This window comes from Chiloscyllium plagiosum, chromosome 1 (genome assembly GCF_004010195.1).
Source record: "Chiloscyllium plagiosum isolate BGI_BamShark_2017 chromosome 1, ASM401019v2, whole genome shotgun sequence".
NCBI classification, from domain to species: Eukaryota; Metazoa; Chordata; class Chondrichthyes; order Orectolobiformes; family Hemiscylliidae; genus Chiloscyllium; species Chiloscyllium plagiosum.
Window position 1 is genome coordinate 71,185,942 of NC_057710.1, and position 21,437 is coordinate 71,207,378.

The following is a 21,437-nucleotide window of genomic DNA, read 5'->3' on the forward strand; positions in this document are numbered from 1 at the left end:
TACATCTCTACATTTTCTGTGTTTATATCAGATTTCCGGCTGCATGGTGTCTCAGTGGTTTGCACTGCTGCCTTACAGTGCCAGGGACCTGGGTTCGATTCCAGCCTCGGGTGACTGTCTGTGTGGAGTTTGCACATTCTCCTGTGTCTGCGTGGGTTTGCTCCGGTTTCCTCCCACAGTCCAAAAATGTGCAGGTTAGGTGAATTGGCCAAGTTAAATTGCCCATAGTATTAGGTGCATTAGTCAAGGGTAAATATAGGGAAGTAAGTCTGGGTCGGTTACTCTTCGGAGGGTCAGTGTGGATTTGTTTCCACATTGTAGGGAATCTTTCCAGCATCTGTAATACTTTGCATTTGTGTGAGTACACAATTGACGATCCTGATGCTTCATGAATGGGCTAGGAAAAGGTATGTTTATACTCCATGAAAGTGATTATCTGTGATGGACCTTTCTCAAAAAGCTGATTCCAGTTTCATGACTTTGGACCTTGTGAGGTACAATTGTGCATATCTCTGGCCATCTTAAGAGCTTCTCTTTTTAAGTTACTGGAAAATTGTTTCAGTCTTTTAAAGCCTAACTAACAGTTTCCAATGTATACACACGCTATTTTCAATATAAAGCATCACTTTTTACATTGAAAAGATGAAGGGAAGTGAGGGTTTGTCAATGGGAGATAGATGTACAGTCTTTATTGGTATTAAGAGGTTTTGTTGAGACTGTTTCCCAAGCCTTTTTCAATGGAAGTGTTCTCACAAGCATCTCAAAGTTAGATCCAGCCCTTGCTGTTTCTCCTGGATCCTGCGGTCACCATTGCAATGTTAGTGGATCATATCATCACTCATGTGATGACATCTTGATGAAACCTTCATATCCCATGCTGGGCCTGACCATATACATGTGCTGTGAAGTACCTCTACCTTCTACGTCTCCCCGCCTGCTTTCCCTTCCTCTCCATCCACTATGTTATTTCCCTAATGAGCTGTGAGAGTGCTTCTCTTTCTTCAAATTCATGCCTCTCTGGGCATCCATATCCTGCCAAATAGGACTTGTACTGCAAGGTGCCACCAACTGCATCATCTGAAACCTAATGTCTCAGTGGTTATCCTGGTAAGCTGATGGTTTCAGTTGTCATGCTTCTGTGTCACTGCATTGGGTTCTTGTAAATAGGTTAGTAGCCATGTCTTTAGGGATCTCCCTTGTCCTCTGCTGTTTTTACACATCACTTTGGAAATTGGAGTGACATCTGAGGTAATTTGAACTGACAGATGGTAAAGGAGTTTTGCAGCAGCTAAAACAAAGAGTTTCCACATGGAGGAAGCTGTTGTTATGGTCACAGACCAGTTAGATGTTGAAGAATTGGAACACCTCCCTGTTGAAGAATCTGATTGGCTGTTCAATTACTGCCCACATGGTGTAGTTATAATTCTCCACAGTTAAGGGAATCCAATGGGAGAAGTGAAACCCACTTCCCTTTGTGCCTCCAAGGCCCTGTTCTGAATTGAATTGAATTGAATTTGCTGTCCAGCTGACAAGTAGGGCATCAGTAACCAATGAGATGCAGTATTGTGCTGCTGCTCGTGAGACACCATCAAGGTCCACTAGTCAGGGGCCAGATGTGAAGAATACTCAATGCCATTTATAATTTGGATGGCCAATGCCAGGACATGGCAAGGAATGCTGGACCCTGTGAAGTCCTTTGTCATGAGGGTATAGATCTCTGTGACCATCTGCCTGGAGCGCTTTGGCCACCTGGCACAGATTTGTGATCCTCTCAGTAGAAAGGCAGTTCATTTATGAAGATTTCAAACTGGAAAGTAGTCTTTAGATTTTAACAGTTCAAAAAAACCTTGGGTTTCTCTGAGGATTCATGGAAGTTAGTCCTCCTTCTTCACTGATAGATTCTATGCTGAAGGAAATACGGTAAGAACCTTTTGCTCATTATCTTTCTCCTCTGCCCAAGGGATTCACTGTCCTGTGGAGGATATTGATGTTCATTGGTCTGAGTTTGCCTCCAAAAGGGTGATGCAGCAATGCATGCTGTCTCCTGTACCACAAGAAGCTAGGCATGGATATTGTGGTATAGAAAGCTCAAACAGATATTTATTACACTTAACTATTATGTACAGACATTATATTCCTCAGGCATATGAGTGTCTGAGCTAATACTAAGGTATTAATTTACAGTTCTGCAACCATACTGGTGTGTCATGCTTCAAGTGAGCCAGGGTAAGCTGGAGTATGAGATATATATATCCTCAGGTCACTGCAGTGATGATATCATATACATATCCATTTTAAAGTAACTGACACACTGACTCTGAGACATGCACAATACTCCTTGGTGACACATCATGAGAGTCATGCCCCATATAACTGGTTGTTCTCCTCCTACTCTTAACTGGCTTTCCAACTGTATTTACAGTCATAGGGTCATAGATTCATACAGTGTACAAAAGCTCCTTCAGCCCATCGACTCTGCACTGACATAACTACCACTAAAGGTACGCTAATCCCAATTTACTGCACTTGTCCCATATCCTTAAATGTTATGATAGTTCAAGTGCTCATCCATTTTTTTTAAAAAGGTTGGGCATTCTAGATTCCCAACACCCTCTGAGTGGAAAATTTGTTTTTCTGAAATCCCATCTGAATTTCCTGCCCCTTATCCTAAAATTATGCCCCCTTGTGATTGCTCCCTTAACTAAGGGGAACAGCAGCTCCCTATACACCCTGTTTATACCGCTCATCACCTTATACCTGTACACCTCAATTATGTCACCCCTCAGCTTTCTCTGCTCTGAAGAAAACAATCCAAACTTATTAGTCTCTCCTTGTAGCTCAATTGCTCCATCCACGGCAACATCCTGGAGAACCTCCTCTGTACCCCATCTAGTGCTACTGCACCTTTCCTGTCGTGAGGTGACCAGAACTGCACATAGTACTCCAGCCGTAGCCTGACCAATACTCTGTACCACTCTAATATTACTGCCTTGCACTTATACTCTATGCTATGACTGATGAATGCCTTCTTATTTGGATGCCTTTGCCCTCTTATTCTGCCATTGTTTTTGGTTAGAGTTGTGCTGGAAAAGCACAGCAGTTCAGGCAGCATCCGAGGAGCAGGAAAATCGACGTTTCGGGCAAAAGCCCTTCATCAGGAATGCCTTTTGTTCTGCCCTCAAGGTGCCTTCTGTTATTCTTCGAGGAACAGTTGATCACTTTCACTGTCTGGGATATATGATAGACTTCCAATAGGTACATAGGTAACTACTGATGATAATTTGTGTTCAGACGATTCTACTCCAAGTACGATAGGATATGTCAAACAACTGAGTTTTGAATGAACTGCTGGCTCAGCATTTTCCCTTTGCCTCTGATATGATTTTGGGCTTTTGATGCAAGCTGCATTTTTAAAAAAAATTGTTTGTGCCAGACGCAACCATCCTGGGCAAGTTTCTCTCTGGATTTGAATTAGATATCAAAAGTGAAGCTGTCAGTGTGTCCTTGTACCACTTCCTCGGACCAATATGAAAATAGATCCCAGCATCACGATTGCCATAGTAAATGCTCCTTTGAAAATGAGTGTCAATAAAAAAGGCTCCTTTGAAAACGAGTGTCAGGCATTCTAACTTCATGACAGTCCTATCTCAGTTGTGACTGGCTCTCTATGGTGTGGATGGTTAGCATGACAGCTTGGGTGGGCACCTCAATAGCTGGTATTTTGTCTGACCATCAGAGTTTCAAAAATGTATGGAGGAAGTTCAAGTGAAATTGGTTGAATTACCCCAGTATGAAGCTGGGGTAGAGCTAAGTCTATCTTGTGTGCAGCAGAGCATTGGATTAGTATTCTACTAATGTTCAGTTTGATAGACAAACTTGCTTCTCTTTTTCCCAGAATGAAGTCTGCCAAAGGCAACGCTTGATTTGACAACCCTTGTATGTGTCTTGCCCTCAATATAAACACTTTGAGAGAGTATTATTATGATCCTAACTGAGGGCCATAATGGACAGATCAGGCGTCAATGTGATACCTAGCTCAATAAATCATGATTTTTGTTTTTGCAGTTTAATTATTGTGGTGGTCAGTCACTGAACATATTTATACAATGTCGCCAATGTCCTGTTAACAAATTAATTTAGGTTTATTACACAAAAGAAAATGAAATTGCTATATACATATGGCTGTTAAAAAATCTTAATATAAGTTGGAAAATTAAGAATTTCAAACATTTTATCAACGATATTTTTCATAGACACTCAATCCCAGTGAAGTATCATTCCTATGTTAACTCTTACATTTCTTACTCAACTGATGACATTTGGATATTCTGCATATTCGTTAGGTATGATTCTCTCTGTCACTGTCTCTCCCAGAGGCACAAGTCTACAGACTAACTCATTGACTCCTTCCACTAGGCAATATGGTTGCTCAGTGGTTAACACTGCTACTTCACAGTAACAGGTACCTAGGTTTGACTCCAGCCTCAGGTAACTGTCTGTGTGGAGTTTGCACGTTCTCCCTGTATCTATCTGGGTTTCCTCTGAGTACTCTGGTTTCCTCTCACAATCCAAAGATGTGCAAATTGGGTGGATTGGCCATAGGAAATGCAGGATTACAGGGATAGGGTAAGTCTGGGTGGGATGCTCTTCAGAGAGTCAATATAGATTTGATGGGCCAAATGGCCTCTTCTACACTGTAAGGATTCTATGACTGAATCCTTGGAGCAGTCAAGGGCTTTTTTTCCAGTCAATTTCCTTCAACTGTTAAAAACCTAAAGATTTCTTTTCAATCTGAAGTCTTCACAAATGAAATCCTCCTATGCCCAGTTCTGACGAAGGGTCACCGGACTCGAAATGTTAACTTTGATTTCTCTGCACATATGCTGCCAGATGTGCTGAGCTTTTCCAGCAATTTCTGTTTTGGTTCTGATTTACAGTTTCCAAAATTCTTTCAGTTTTTATTTGTCCTATGAAACTGTTCTTTTGAACTGAAACCTGACTCTCCATCTGACCATCTGTCTTTCTGTAGTTGTAAAAGTCCCATTTTGTAAACAGTCAGCAATTAACTGCCCAGATAGCAAGTCAATTAACTTAAGTCACATGTTTTCTTGTGTGTGCCATAGGGATTGGTGCAGGAAGCTCAACTAATTACAATTTACACAAATGACTTGGATGAAAGGATGCCGACTTTGCTGATAATATAAATCTAGGTAGGAAAGGAAATGTAAAGATGACATAAGGAGGCTACAAAAGATGTAAATAGGTTAATTGTGTAGGCAAAATGTGACAATAAAATGTCATGTGAGAAAATGCGAAATTGCTCCTTTTGCTAGGACAATTGAAAATGAAGCATTCTACCTCAATGGTGAGACCTTTGAGATGCAGAGGAATTGGGGTGACCTTGTACATGAATCACAGAAAATTACAGATAGAGCAAGCAATTGGAAAAGCAAATGTAATGTTATTTATCATTTATCATGAAAGGAATTGAATACACCAGTTGGGAGGTTATGTTTCAGTTAGATAAGGCACCTTCAGTACTGTGCACATTATTGTTCATCTTATATAAAGAAGGATATTAAAGTGCTGGAGGTGGTTCAGAGAATGTTTACCAGGCTAATACCTGGAATGGAGGATGTTATCTTATGAAGCAAGTTTGGACAGCCTAGCCTTCAATCCACTGGAGTTTGAAAAAGTAAGAGGTGCTTTGACTGAAACATTTAAAATCTTGAGAGGTCTTGACAGGGCAGCAGTGGAATAAATGTTTCCTCATATGGAAGAAGCCAGAACTAGAGGATCAATGTTTAAAAATCATGAGCCACCCATTTTTAAGAGTCTTTTCTGATAGGCTGGTGGAAGCAAAGTCCTTGAATATTTTTAAGGCAGAGGTAGATTAATTCTTGTTAAAGAAGAGGAGGAGGGGGATGGAGTGAAAGCTTATCAGAGTTTGTACATTTGTTTGCTCATAGGTTTGCCTGCTGTGAAAAAGCACCATCAAACAATGAGCAACACCATGACTGGCAGGGTGATTCACAAAACAAAGACTATGTCAGCTTTATGTTATTCTTCATTTCCATAGCATCTCCAAACAAAGGTATAAACAGCAGCAATTTGCTTGATATGACCCTCCTCAGGTAGGCAAGTTTCACGGAGGGCAGTATTCCAGACATTTTTTCCAGCCAATTCCTTAGCCACAAGGAATGACCTTCCCAGTTCCCTTGATGTTTTCTGTGGAAGTGTGAATATTCCAAGTGTCAATGATGGCTATAGTTACCTTTCCATTATTTTAAAATTGATGTAATTTTGATGTATCCCTGCCATCTGTGGTCCTTTGGCAGGAAGGTGAAGGAAACAATCTCTAGGCTAGCTTTTCATCATACGAAGGAAGTGAGCAGCATCAGCCTGAAAAGAGCTGCTTAGTGGCTCAGGGAGTTGTCAAGTTGACCAAGGGAGAAACAACCAGATGGTCTGGTTGGCCTGTGTACAGGCTGTGGCTACAGCTCCAGTGAAACTTGTTGCTACATTGCTGACCCATAGCCACAGGACCTGGGATGGGTTAATGCTGGAACACGACGATCACCCATGATAAAATAATCATGAACGTGACCACTTGTGAACTGGATTCTAGTGAAAAAATCACACAACAGCAGATTATAGTCCAACAGGTTTATTTGAACATATTGGAGCACTGGTCCTTCGTAAGGTAGCTACCCAACCAAGGAGCAGCGCTCTGAAGCTTGCACTTTCAAATAAACCTGTTGAACTGTAACCTGGAGTTGTGTGATTTTTAACTTTGTCCAGCCCAGTCCAACACCGGCACTTCCACATCAGGATTAAAGTGAGACAGAAATGCACATCAACAGCCTCACTCTCTCATTCGAACCTATCGTGGTCTAGCAGTAAGATGAGTGTGGGAAGCTGGAGCAGTCAGTGACCAGGACACCTTCTGCATCCTGTCGTACTCTATGTGTTCCACAATACCATGCAGACCCAACTTTGAGGTTGCTGGACAATAGATTGATGTCATCGACCAGTCCACCAGAATTAATTACCACATGCCTAAGTCAGTAAGTTCCCGAGTTGTTGGAGGCAGGAGGCCTGAGGGTTACCCTCCTCCAGATTAACCTGCCTTTGAGAAATAGCTTGCCTGGCCTGGAGCTCCTGTTGCACGTTAACATTGACTAGGAACCATAGGTTTGAACTCGGTGAAACTCATCATTAGTACAGCATAGAGCATGCCAAAGGGTGCTGTAGGCCCACCTGTGAGACATGCTTCCCTTCCATTGTAACACCACATCAGTGCCTGACATTCTCTCCAGAACCTGACGGCATCTGTCTGCCAATATCTGAGTCTTCCTCTGGGCCTTGAATGGTTCCTGGGTTGGAAATAATTATCTCTACATTGTCTAGTTGCCGCCATGCATTTAGCCCACCTGACCCAGCTTGTGGCCCATGCTCCCTCACACATCCCACATCCTCAGCAAGCTAACTAACTCTTTGTGCCAGATCAGGCAGGATGTTCGCACTACCCTCTGACCTTCCTTGATAAAAATCAGTGACTTTGGGAATAGTGACAGGAAAACTGGCACAACAGACACCACTTGTCTTCTCATGCCCAATCCACTTGTATTCCTGCCCATGGCAGGACATCAAAATCCTGTCCTGAATGGTTCATTCTTGTTCATTCAATACAATGTTCAAATAGCAATGAGTGAAGCATGGATTCTCTATATTAGCCTGCTTCCACGCACCCATCCCACCATCCCTCCACTGCATCTTGATGTAATTCAGCCTAAACAGAGATCCTCAAAGCTGTCCCTAAAAGCTGCTTCAAAGTCTGCACGTGTATTGCTGTGCCACTGTTTTCATTTCATGGGGCCAGGAAAAATAAGACAGCTTTTCCGGACTCTTCCAAAGCTCTTCCTTCTTGTTCTGCTGATCTATCAGTCTTTCCCCTCCCCTACTGCACCCTGTAAGATTCCCCTCCCTTTACCGTGCGTAACTTCCTGCTTGGCTCAGCCGAGAAACCACAGGATTTCCCTGCCACCCACCCAGTTGGCAATTTGCCTGACAGCACTGACTGAGCTCTGGCAGCGTGCCAAATCAATTAGAATGAACCCTGACCATGAAGGTGGGCCGGGGCTAGGGCTACTGTCAACAGGCGGCTGATGGAAATTGTTCTGCCCATCACCAGGGTCATGTGCTGCCAAGCCTCCCTGTCCGGTGATTTTAGCATTATTACTCAGAAAATATAAAGCAATTCCAGCTGTCTCTGCATAGTTATGTTCGAACATGAAAACTGCGGATGTTAATTACCACATGCTGTCATTTAAACAATATATAAAATGTAAAAGGATGAGATTTACATCGAGTCTCCACACATTTACCAGATTGAATAAAGAACAAAGGGTCCAGCAGGAGACACAGTACAATTTATTGATCTCATTCTTCTGCAAGTTTTTGTCCAAACAGTGCTCGAATGGGTCATCAGTTTTCTGGTGAGATGACTTTGTTCGGCTCCTTCATTGAGCAATCTCAGTGAAAACACGCTATTTCAAAAGAAGAGTAATAAAAAAAGCATGGCCTCACAGCAGGGTCTAACTAAATAACTGTTGCAGCTCAGTATGGTGTGTATTTTATTCATTCATTGGATCATCAGCTAAACCACCTGGCATTGTCCATCCATTACTGACCATGGCACGTGGTCAGGATATCCTTTTTGAACTGCTGCAGTGCTTGGGTTTAGGGTCAAAAGCAATGCTTTTAGGAAGAAAGTTCCAGAATTTTGTCCCAGGAGTATTGAAGGAATAGTGATACATTTCCAAGTTAGGATAGAGAATGACTGGGAAGGGAACTTGCAGGCTCTGGTATTCCCATGTATCTGCTGCCCTTCTGACTGGCAGAGGCCATAGGTTGCAGAGATGCTTTTGGACAAGTCTTGCTGAGTTATTCCATTATATCTTGGAGATGGAACACACTGCTGCTACAGTGCAATGATGGTGAATGGAGTGGATGTTGAAGGTGGTGGATAGGTGCCGATCAAGTGGCTGCTGTCTCCTTGGCGGTGTCAAGCTTATTAAGTATTATTGAAGTGTTACTCATCCGGACACATAGGGAGTATTCCATCACAGTCCTGACCTGTGCCTTGTAGACAGTGGACAGGCTTTAGGGAGTTAGAAGATGAGTTACACACCACAGAATTGCTGGCCACTGCCCTGCTTTTGCAGCCACAATATTTATGTGGCAAGGCCAGTTCAGTTTCTGGTCAATGTTAATCCTCAGGATGTTGATCATGGGGATTAATTGAACATCAACTGGAGATGGTTAGATTCTTTCTTATTGGAGATAATCATTGCCTGGGAGAAAGTGAGAACTGTAGATGCTGGAGATCAGAGTTAAGAAGTACGGAGCTGGAAAAGCACAGCAGCTCAGGAAGCATCCGAGGAGCAAGAGAATTGACATTTCGGGCATAAGCCCTTCATCATTGCCTGAAGATTGTGTGCACTAATGTTACTTAAGATCATAAGACCACAAGATACAGGATCAGAATTAGGCCATTCAGTCATGGTTGTTATATTTCTCAACCCTATTTGCTGCATTCGCCACTAACCTTTGGTCCCTTTATTAATCAAGAACCTATCTAACTTTGTCTTAAAGACAATCAATGACTTGACTTCCACAGTCCTCTGCGACAATGAGTTTGATAGATTCACCACTCCCTTGTTGTCCCTTCACCCTGAAGCTGTGCCCTGGATCCTAGTCTCTTCTACCAGTGAAAGCATTGCTCCATGGCCTCTCTATCCAGCCCTGTCAATATTCTATAAGTTACAATCAGATTCTCTCTCATCTTTCTAAACTCCATCAAGTATAGACCCAGAGTCTCCAACCACTCCTCATATGACAAGCTCTTCATCCCCTTGATCATTCTTGTAAACCTCCTCTGAAAGCTAGCCAACAATAGCACATCTTTCCTTAGATACCAGGCTCAAGACTGCTTACAATATTCCAAATGTATTTGACCAGAGTCTTATACAGCCTCAGCAGTACATCTCTGCTCTCATATTCAAGCCTCTTGAAATGAACTTTTACATTGCTTTTGCCTTCCTAACTGTCAACTGAACCTGTATGTTAACCTGAAGAGAATCTTAAACTAGGTCTCCCAAGTCCCTTTGTACTTCAGATTTCTGAATCCTTTCCCCATTTAGAAAATATGCATCTATTCTTCCTATGAGAGTGCATAACCTCACACTTTCCCACATCGTATTCCATCTGCCACTTCTTTGTCCACTCACCTAACGTCCCCAAGTCCTTCTGCAGCCTCTACGCTTCCTTAACACTTCCAGTCCTTCCACTATCTTAGTGTCATCTGCAAACCTAATAACAATGCCCTCAGTTTCTTCATTCAGATGGTTAATGTATACCATAAATAGTTTCAGTCCCAACACTGACCCCTGCCAAACTCCACTTGTCACTGACTGCCCTTTTTCCCCACTCTCTACCTGCTGCCAGTCAACCAATCCTGTATTCATGCCAGTATCTTGTCCCTGTGGATGGTTATTTTCTTTAGCAGCTTCCTGTGCAGCACCTTGCCAAAGGCTTTCTGGTAATCAAAATAGATCATGTCCACTGGCTGCATTTTATCTAACTTGCTCCTTACCTCCTCAAATTATACTAAGTGATTTGTCAGGCATAACTTCCCCTGACAAAGCCATACTGGCTAAGTCCTATTTTAACATGCACTTCCAAGTACCCTGCAATCTCATCCTTAATAATGGACTCAAAAAACCTTACCAGCAACCAAGATCAAGTTAATTGGCCTATTGTTTCCTGCCTTCTTCCTGCCTCCCTTCTTAAACTGGGATGTTACATTCGTCCCTTTCCAATCCTCAGGAATCCTCTGTGACTCCAGTGATTCCTGAAAAATCACCAGTATTCTCTCTAAAATGTCCTCAGCTGTCTCCTTCAGAACTCAAGGGTGTAGTCCATCTGGTCTGGGTAACTTTTCCACCTTCAGATCTTTCAGCTTCCCCAGAATCTTCTCCTTAGTGATGGTTACTACACTCACCTCTGCCCTCACTCTCTTGAAGTTCTGGTATGCTGCTGGTGTTATCCACTACGAAAACTGATGCAAAATATCTATTCAGTTCATCCACGTTTTGTTTGCTCTCCATTTCAACTACTCCAGTGTCATTTTCCAGCGTTTCATCCAGCAAGTGTGCATGGAAGTTTGCATACTGAGGAGGATGGAGGTAAATAGGCAAGTGGGAAGGTGCTGTGAGAGTGTGATGGAGTGTTAGAAGTGGAGGAGGAGTGGTGCTTGCGGAATGCTGACAAGACAACTCTCCAGGAAGTTTTCTCCCGCTGTAACCATGGTTACCCAGAAGTCTGTAATTACACATTTTTCCAAGGTTTCTTGTATCTTATTGGTCAGATGAACTGCTTCTGTGCTGTGAAGTGTTATCATTCTAGACCAGGAGAATGGGTCACATTGTAAATTTGGAGAAACATCTCAGGCACAATAGACTGAATAGGTACATCCCTTGCTGTAGAAGTTAATGAACGTTTGATTCCTCTACCTCATTTACAGTTGATGAGTGGAAGCACATCTGTTGAAATTCAGCCTGTGATATCTCTCACTCACAATGATCTACATTTTACCCGCACCATTTAATCTTCTGAGATTGTGCTTTTTGCTTTACCTTAAAACGCTGGATAAATAAAAACTTCCTATTGGCTCTAAATTTATCTAAATTTCATATTCATACATTCTCTTAGTATTACAATTAATAAAAGAAATGAATTATTGAATAATTATGTTTGATTTTAAATTCTATAATTTCCAAATCCTAATAGGATTCTTCTAAGGTTACAAAATAGTGTTATAACAAGCATTCCTGGATGGGGAGCACAGGAAGTGTTTGGATTTTTCTATTAGGCTGTGTGAGTTCTGTAACTGAACATGTTTATTTCAAAACTATTAATCAAAGGAAATATTTTGGATATACTTTATTTGTATCATAAATAAATATAAAGCCAATATGAAATTTGTTTCCATATGGTGGAATCCACAAGCAATTTGCTTTAAAAGATCATATGAGTGGGATGCAGTGTGTGGCAGGAGAGATGATGAGTAAATGATCCATCCTTGCCTCCTCTGCAGGTTTCTAGCATTACAGATGCCACTTGGATTCACTACACGTGATACCAGGAAACAACTGAAGATACTGAATACTGAAAAGGCAATGGGCCCTAGCAACAACTCGGCAATAGAACTGAAACTTTGCACGTCCAAACTAACCACATCCCTAACCAAGATGTTCCAGTATAATTACAGCATTGGCATCTTGTCACGTTGGAAAATTGCCCATGATTGGCATTACTATCAGTGGCACTTATTCAGTCATAACTTGCTTACTGACAGTCAATTTGAACTCTGATAACTCAACTCCTGACCCCATAGTCCATGGAAATTGGAAGAAAGCTTTTCAGTCGCTGGAGTCATTACTAAGCATGAAAGAAAACGGTTTTAACAATCAGAGGTCAATCGTTTAATTCCTGGGACATTGCTGCAGGAATTTCTCTGGAAAATGCCCTATGTCCAACCACCTTTCAGGTGCTTCATCAATCACCTTTCCTCCACCATCAGACCAGAAATGAGGATGCTCGCTGGTGTTCAGCACCATTCACAACTCTCTGTCTCCATATGCAATGTTTAGGTTTGAGCTGACAAATGGCATGTGTTATGAAGATGTATTAGTTAAATCATTAATTCATGATATCATTGATAGGATATAGATATCTTGAACTTTTTGAAACACATTGCTGCTGGCACCATTGTCCTTTGTTTTGCAATGTTGCATTGACTTGAATGAAAACATCAAGTCTTCAACACTTCTGAAAACAGGTCATAGGACTCAATTCGTGAGTGAAAATATATATTGTTTCTGAAGACACTTACCATAGGAGTTACAGCCCTCACCACCACATATCACCCCCCCCCCCCCCCCCCCCCCTTTTCTGTCTTGCTCTGAAACCTCTCTATGCTAGTGCCTGCAGGAAATGGGACGTCACCCAGCTACTACTGATTCTGGAAACAAAACAGTGCTTGTGTGGAAAGTGCTGACCAGTGTTAGGGCCACTCTGTGAAGAAATTTTGTTTCTAAATTTAATTGTTTCTTGGCTAAAGTACTTTAAAGATGTCTATGTATGTGTCTTTTGTTTGTATGTATTTGAACATTTTATACATTTTGTTATTGATTTTTCCACAAAATCTAGTTTTTTTTTGTTAATATAAGGAGCCAGGCTGACTTGTTTTGCACATTGATCTACAAGAACTTGCTGGAGTTACTATCGACCAGAAACTAAATTCCAGTGTTACAAATATTCAGGCTTACAGAAAAAATCAGAAATTCTGCAGCAAATAACTCATTTTCTAACTCCCCAAAGCTTGTCCACATTTAAATGTACAATGCAGGTGTAAGATGGTATACCCTCCACCTGCCTGGATGAGTGGAGCTCCAACAACATTCAAGAAGCTTGACATCATCAAGGAGATACCAGGCCCCTTCATTGGCAATAAATCCACCACCAAGACAGTTCACGTCCTCCAGCATTGACCCAATACTGCAGTATGCACTATCCACAACGTGCACTGCAGCAAGTCACCAAAAATATTTCAATTGCATCTTCAAAACCTGCAATATTTACCTTTCACCTGGAAAGACAAAGGGCAGCAGAACACCACCAATTCAAACAGAGAATATTTTCACAATGGTTTGCAAGAAGAACAGACTTAGAAGTTTGCATGAACTTTCTTTGTTTTCTGATATTTTATGCTGTCATAATTCAGGTCTTACAACACAACAAGGTTTCATTTGAGTGTTGTGGGTAGGCTGGGATAGACTGCTCAGAGGAATTTAATTTTATACTGATATACATCTTAAAAATGCTAATTATATCTGTTGCTCAGTATCATGAATATGGAAATTCTGCACCTTTCCAGATCAGCCTCCAGAGGGGCTGAGATATTCAAATAAGGGACAACCCTAAACCAAGGAAGCAAGACAAGTCAATTAATGTCACGCACCACCATTTTGTGTTCAAAAGTGAAATTTGGTAACCACTGATATCTTGTATTACTCTGTGTAATTTGATGAATCATTGCATCCTAATCCAACAAAATAGCTACACTTTGAAGTATACGCCCCACTAATGATAACATGTTAGTTGCAGTCAGACATTTGGAATGTTTAAAGTGATATTTGATGTAGTACGTGTCTCACGGTGAAGCACTGAATATAACCTGAGAAGAACTGAGGCAAAGTATTGCAAGTTGTTATTAGATGCAGAACGAGAATGGAGAAGCTCTTTCGAGGGTGTGGTGCACATCAGGTACAAACTTGATCTCCCAGTGACTTGCTCAAACCTTTTTATTCTCAGATGGTTTGCAAATTCTCTGGACTGAAATGCATGCTTATTGCTAAATATGCAGTAAATAGCATAAATACTATCTTTATTCAACTGAATGATATGTCTTAGCAAGTACTTGGTGGGGTCTAGAATTACAATATCTCTGCACTTCTTACAGAACTTTATGTTCCACAATCATAGCATACACAGCGTATTCCTTCAGCATATGTCCTGTTTTCTCCAACTTGAGAAGTCTGAAACAATTGTTTTTGGTGCTCACTCAAAATCAAATTCTATTTTCAAATTGCAGCAAATGAATTTCAATATAGACAAAAGTGAGTTTGTTTACTTTTCTGCTTAAAAAATGGATGGCTCAAGCTGATCTTGTAAATGCTGAAAATTCAAAAGTTGAGTTCAAGTCCTACTCCAGGACTTGTTAGCCATGGAAGAACAGTGCTTGACACTTCAAAAGGTTGATAATCAGCTGGCTAATCCTTACAACTCTCGCCATTATTCCCCAAGTGGAACAAAGTGGGTGCAAAAATAGGAAACAATTTGGAAAGACACAAAGAACATAAGATGCTACAAAGATGATAGAAGTTTAGAAGCTTCTTCTGAAAATCAGAATTAATTCTGGATCAACTGATAATTTCAAATCTGAGATTAATGGATTTTTGTTAGTCAAATATGTTAGGGATATGGACAAAGGCTGGTATTTAGAGTTAGGTCGCAGATCAGCCATAACCTCTTTGAACAGATTCAAGGGACTAAATGGTTTACTCCTGTTGCCTGTTTCTTTAAGTAGCAGAAGGCAGGCTTTTCAATCCTGGAAGAAAGAAGGAAAAACATGCATTGTGCTTTGTCTATTTCTCCTCCTTTGTCTATTTGCATTTGACATCTAGTATTGAACCTCACTTTCAACATTTTAAGAGCTTTTCACCTATTTTGAGCAAAGATTCCTGCGATCCATTCACAGAAGTGCCTCTATGTTGATTCAGGTGGGGAAATAAATGCATAAGATCAAACCAATTCTCACAACACCGATTTAAAGACAGAATCAAACTACTGATTTATTACTGACAAATGAGTGACAACAAATCAGCAACATGTTTTACATGCCACCAAAATTTCTTCTCCATTTCTTTTCCTGAGGTGAATTTCTACCACTTCCTGTCCCAATCAATGCTGCCCATGTCTCCCTCGTCTGCAAAACTAGGTGACTCACTTCGCTCTGCCCATTGCCAATGCTTCAGAAGGTTATGCTTTTTTTTACAGAACAGTAACTAATTTGGGACAAGTGCCAAGCATTTGTGGGCAGAGATCAAACAGGAAACCTGCTGACTAAGAGGTGAGACCAAATGAATCTTGACTTAACATTAAGTTTTTGGCATCTGTCTCCCACAATTTCAAAGGTTCCCATTTGTGATTATTCTGCCACTCCTTCATGCACTCCTTCTCCATCTTTGCTCAGTATATTTTAACATTATTATCATTATTTAAATATTATGACATTTGTGCATTTCCAAGCCCAAGAGGAGTTTTAAAAATCCCACTTACCTTTTAGAGTTGGCAACTATTACAATTCAGCTTCTCTCCCTTACTTACTGTTTCCATGAAATTGTGGCATTAAATATTACATTAGACCACAACTTCGGGATATAAATTTGGTCTCTGCATGCCTTTTGTCGAAGTTTACTCATGGCCTCGACTTGTTCTGGTGACAGGGAGTAGAAATGGGGCCAAATTAGACGCATCTGGATATTGTTTATTCCGCACCCCGACTATTTTCCTCCCACTGTGGGTGAGGTCATTGGTAGAGGGAAGAATTTTCCTCTGAATGTAGATGGTACAGAAGTAGAAGTGAAAGTGGACAGGGAGGAATACCATGACTTAAGGTCCCAACCAATTCTTGCTTCACTGGGCCTCAAGAAGGAAGGTGTCTAGCTGCCTCTTCACCACCCCAACACATATACATGATGATGGAGAGCATGGTGTTGGGAGCAGCTCAAATTCCCTGATTTCTGTGGCTTTCGCTGTCAATACCAAAGCCCAAGCAAAACATACCATTTTACCTTTGATAAGTGACTCAATGGATCTGACACAATGACTTTGTGAAATAGTAAAGGACACTCAAATATCAACACTAAATATTAACATTACTGTGAAGTACGTAGCACAGTATGAAGACTCTGGATCTATACTCGATGGAGTTTAGAAAGATGAAGAGGGATATAATTGAAATAAAAGAATACTGAATGGCCTGGACAGAGTAGATGTTGGGAAGATGTTTCAATTGGTAGGAGAGACAAGGACCTGAGGGCACAACCTTAGAGTAAAGGGAAGACCTTTTAGAACGGAGATAAGAAAAAACTTCTTCAGCCAGAGAGTGGTGAATCTATGGAATTCATTGCCACAGAAGGCAGTGGAGGCCAGGTCATTGAGTATATTTAAGACTGAGATAGATAGGTTGTTTAGTGTCAAGGAGAGCAAGGAATATGGAGAGAAAGCAGGAGAATATGGTTGAGAAAGTTATCAGCTGGATTGAATGGAGGAGCAGACCTAATGGGCTGAATGGTCTAATTTCTGCTCCTATGTCTTACGTTCCTTGAAAGTAAATGGTCAACGCAAACCCATAGAAAAAACGATTGCGCTTACCAAATAGTTTCTCTCAGTCACAGACAAGTTAAATATGTCAAACAAAGTACAAACCCCTCTCAATGTTCTTGGCAATACAATGCCATTCTTAAGTTACCCTTTGCTATTGTGACAATACCCATTTTTTGTTGTATCCATTTTGTACTGTGAAAACTAGCAATCTGTGAATATTGTAACTTTCAGAGAATAGGCACTTTCAAAGGTTGCTACATTTTACTATTCCACAATATTAGTTACATTCATATGAGGGCAGGGTTCACAGAATTACATTGTCATAGAATCTCTATAGTGTGGAAACAGGCCATTTGGCTCAACAAGTCCACACTGACCCTCCAAAGAGGAGTAACCCAGCCAGACCCATTTCCCTCTGACAAATGCACCAAACACTATGGCCAATTCACCTAACCTGCACATCTTTGGACTGTGGGAGCAAACCAGAGCACCTGGAGGAAACCCACACAGACACGGGGAGAATGTGCAAGCTCCACACAGACAGTCGCCTGAGACTGGAATCGAACCTAGGTTCCTGGCACTGTAAGGCAGCACTGCTAACCACTGAGCCACCATGCCGCCCATTGTAAAGTTTTCAATAGTTCACTCAGAAGCTCAAGGGTTGCTGAATGATCAAATTTAGACAATGCAGGAAAGAAAGACAGACAAGGTAGGCTCAATTTAAGCAGTGCTAATGTTTAAGGCTATATGTTAATATTAATATTGTGTGTGCTTTGGACTCAGGGATGTCCTAGGGATCTAGTAAGTGTACAAATCTAGCCTGTATGTAAGAATTAGGATTCAGAAGACTCCTGGAAATATTGAGGGACTCAGAATGAGAAATTAATCATTCAGTAAAACTCAGATGTGCATTAATCAGTCCACAAGCAATATTTTCTTGGCAAAGCTGACCAAGGATAGAGATCAGGAGCAGAAAAAAAGCAGAAGCTGGCTTGGTGAAGTAAACTGTCATGAAAATCTGGAATTGGTTTCCTCCCTTAAAGCACTTTAGTGAACTCAATAAGTTTTACAGCAATTGTTTCATAGTCACCATTACTGCGACAAATTTTATATTTGAAGATTTATTAATTGAATTTAAATTCCACCAGCTGTCATATGTGTTTGGAATCTGTATCATTAGAGCATTAACCTCAGCTATGAAATGCCTAGTTTAGTGATATTGGCACAACACAAGTATCACTCTCGCTAAGGAAAAGAATGGCGTTTGGAAGGTTGATTTAATCAAAAATCTTCTTTTTGTTTCTAAGTTTGTTGAAGAAAAGGTAAAGAGATAGTATCTTGCATTTGGGAAAGTCGCTAAAATATTAAAATAGCCGAAGGACTCGGGGTCTCTAATATTATAAGATTTACTGGCTCTTAATGCAGATTTTTATTCTAGTCAAAGAAGAATAACTATTAGATTAGGAAACTGCTAAAGTTGTTATATTTAAATCTTATGTGTTTTTTTCTGACGCTGACCAAATAACCATGTGGCTTGCCATGTCTCAGGACATCTGATCAGATCAGGGGAGGAACCTGCAGTGGGAGAGGAAGGATCCAGTTGTCATGGTTTATGTAGGTCCCAGCAACATCAACAGAACAAAAGACTACATATTCAATGTGAGGAGCTAGGTTTCAAATGTAAAAAGTAGAATCCTCAAAGATTACAGTCCAGTGATGTCTGTGTCATATGCACATTGACAAAGGGTACGTAAAATTAGAGAGATTCATTTGTGGTTCAATGATTGGAATGGGAGAAATGGGTTCTGGTTCATGGTGTAAAAACAATGACTGCAGATGCTGGAAACCAGAGTCTAGATTAGAGTGGTGCTGGAAAAGCACAGCAGTCCAGGCAGCATCCGAGGAGCAGTAAAATCGACATTTCGGGCAAAAGCTCTTCATCAGGAATAGAGGCAGAGAGCCTGAAGGGTGGAGAGATAAATGAGAGGAGGGTGGGGGTGGGGAGAAAGTAGCTTAGAGTACAATAGGTGAGTGGGGGAGGGGATGAAGGTGATAGGTCAGGGAGGAGGGTGGAGTGGATAGGTGGAAAAGAAGATAGGCAGGTGGGACAGGTCATGTGGACCGTGCTGAGCTGGAAGTTTGGAACTAGGGTGAGATGGGGGAAGGGGAAATGAGAAAACTGTTGAAGTCCACACCGCTCTGTGGCCCAACATTTCAACTCCCCCTCCCACTCTGCCGAGGACATGGAGGTCCTGGGCCTCCTTCACCGCTGCTCCCTTACCACCAGGAAGAGTGCCTCATCTTCCGCCTCGGAACACTTCAACCCCAGGGCATCAATATGGACTTCAACAGTTTCCTCATTTCCCCTTCTCCCAGGCCCTTCGCTCCAAATAGTCCACACCGACCCTCTGAACAGTAACCCACCCAGACCCATTCCCCATATTTACCCCTGACTAATGCACCTAACTCTATGGGCAATTTAGCATGACCACTGCAGAACTAGGGAAGTAGAAAGGATTTAAAACTAAACAGTGAGACAGGGGATCACATTTGGGAAGATGTGGTAAACCAAAGAGTAGAGTCAAAGACAAAGAAAAATGTATTGATGTGGGAAATCATGCAACAGACCGTGACAGCAAGAAATAGAAAGTTTTAGTCCATGTTTTAGTCCACGAATTAACCAGCAGAGAAGATTAGAATTTACAGACTGAGTAAAAGGATGAAACTAAAGGTTCTGTAGCAGAAGTCAGGTAACATTTGAAACAAAACAGATGAACTGAAAGTGCAAGTAGAAATGAATAAATACAATTTGGTCGCCATTACTGAGGGTGACATGGTTTGTGTCTTCAAATGTACAGGATGTTTGGGATGGACAGAAAGCTAGGAAACCATGAAAGGATGTCTCTGTTAGTTAATAATGGCACTTGAAAAACAGAGATGAGCCAGGTTCAGGAAAGCAAGATGTGGGTAGAAATGAGAAATGGTGAAAGTATTTCGTCAATGATGGGTGTGGTGTATAAATCCCCTAACAGTGGCCACATTATGGGTTAGGGCATAAAGGAAGAGAGCTCATCACAAAGACATTGCAAAAACAGACTAGAATCTCTATAGTGTGGAAGCAGGCCACTTGGCCCATTGAGTCCATATTAACCCGTGGTTAGCACTGCTGCCTCACAGCGCCAGAGACCCGGGTTCAATTCCCGCCTCAGTTTGCACGTTCTCCCCGTGTCTGCGTGGGTTTCCTCCGGGTGCTCCGGTTTCCTCCCACAGTCCAAAAGATGTGCAGGTCAGGTGAATTGGCCATGCTAAATTGCCCGTAGTGTTAGGTAAGGGGTAAATGTAGGGGTATGGGTGGGTTGCGCTTCGGCGGGTCGGTGTGGACTTGTTGGGCCGAAGGGCCTGTTTCCACACTGTAAGTAATCTAATCTAAAAAACCCTCTGATGGGCAACCACCCTGACCCATCCCATCCCTTTAATCCTGTATTTCCTCATGGCTAATCCACCTAGCCTGCACATTGCTGGACACTTTAGCACAGCCAATCCACCTAACCTGCACATCTTTGGAAGAAACCAGTGTACCCGGAGGAAACATATGCAGACACAGGGAGAATGTGCAAACTCCACACAGACAGTCGCCCGAGGGTGGAATCGAACCTGAATCCCTGGAGCTGTGAAGCAGCAGAGCTAATTATTGAAACAGCATGCCGTCTCACGAGCATGAGAGTTTTAATCAACACATAGTACTCTTGAAAAAGAAGCCTAGATGTGGATAACATAAAATTATTCTGTATGTTTCTTAGAATGCTATGTTCTGGACATAAAGCTACATTAGGCCTGATATGATGCAACAAGAAGCTGAATTAATGAGCTCTTAAGAAAGGTGTCTGTAGGTAGCAGCAATAATAATAATTGGTCAATAAAGGTGCACGGTCAATGTGAGAGAGACTTTGCCTGATTAAAGATGGGGCTACAAGAAGTTATTTGAGAATTTGGGGCATGGGGGTCAGAGGTGTTTCAATTAAACTTTATTGCAAGAAGGAAAGTGCAGTGAGTGAGGATTTTGGTGAAGGGTGGGGAGGAGGTGAAGATTTTCTTCTACTCTTTAGTATTTGCTTTGTGAAGCTGAACAGATTAAAGCTCAGAAAAACAGAACAGGTCCTTACTGGCTGGGTGAAGCTAACTGTCTGTGAAAAGCTAGCGTTCTGCCTATGACTAAATGCTAGACTGCAGTTCTGAAAATATAGTGGAGAGTAAAATAAATTTATGTTTTACTCCGATAAAAGTGATTTAGATAGCTTATTGTTCTTAAATTGCCTATCAAAAATAGAGATTTTATATTTGCTAATGATACAGCCGGCAGCCTAATTTTTCCATCATCTGGGAAACAGTGTCCCAGTGCCAAGGGTCTTATTTCATAGAGT

The 21,437-nt window shown here is 41.5% G+C and overlaps 1 long non-coding RNA gene across 1 annotated transcript in view; it reads left to right on the plus strand.

Moving 5' to 3' along the window:
* Nucleotides 1-14,292: 14,292 nt before the first annotated feature.
* The window catches only part of LOC122549399, a 139,484-nt gene continuing 132,339 nt past the window's right edge, over nucleotides 14,293-21,437 (plus strand). Inside the window, exons 1-2 of the long non-coding RNA XR_006311518.1 lie at nucleotides 14,293-14,391; nucleotides 15,685-15,757. This is a non-coding gene — a long non-coding RNA (uncharacterized LOC122549399). The remainder of the gene's footprint in view (nucleotides 14,392-15,684; nucleotides 15,758-21,437) is intronic.